Source organism: Zeus faber, assembly GCF_960531495.2.
Source record: "Zeus faber genome assembly, chromosome: 1".
NCBI lineage: Eukaryota > Metazoa > Chordata > Actinopteri > Zeiformes > Zeidae > Zeus > Zeus faber.
In genome coordinates this window covers 12,791,191-12,791,716 of record NC_137193.1, presented here as the reverse complement: position 1 = coordinate 12,791,716, position 526 = coordinate 12,791,191, and positions in this window count along the sequence as shown.

Genomic DNA, 526 nt, shown 5'->3' with positions numbered 1-526 from the left:
TCCTGCAGATGTGTTCATCCATATCTTGTTCCCTGAATACAATTTACAAGACAATTGAACAGGTGGTGTCATTGTAATTTACAAAGATATACAAAAATAAAAATAAATACAGATCTTTTTTCCTCTTGCTTTGCCATAGTACAGTGTACAGTGACTAAGTACTTGTATTCTGTATTTTTCCACCACTGATGAACATACAAAGGAAAGCATGCACATACACACACACATACATATTCACATATATAAATACAAATGTGTATGCAATGTAGATATGGTATAAGACAGTGGTTCTCAAACTTGGTTTAGTGGTGTACCCCTTTCTTAATAGTGTACACCTCTAAGATCTTTATTCAGCTGAGTTCCCCCTTCCCTGCACTGGAAGAAAAAAAAAAAAATTACATAAATTATTTACTGTATGTGCGTCGTATGTGGTCTGTTTTTATCATAACAAATATTTTTTAACACATTTTTGAAATTTTCGCTGCAGTACCCCTAAGGTTAGGAGGCCCTTATCTGATTGAACTGC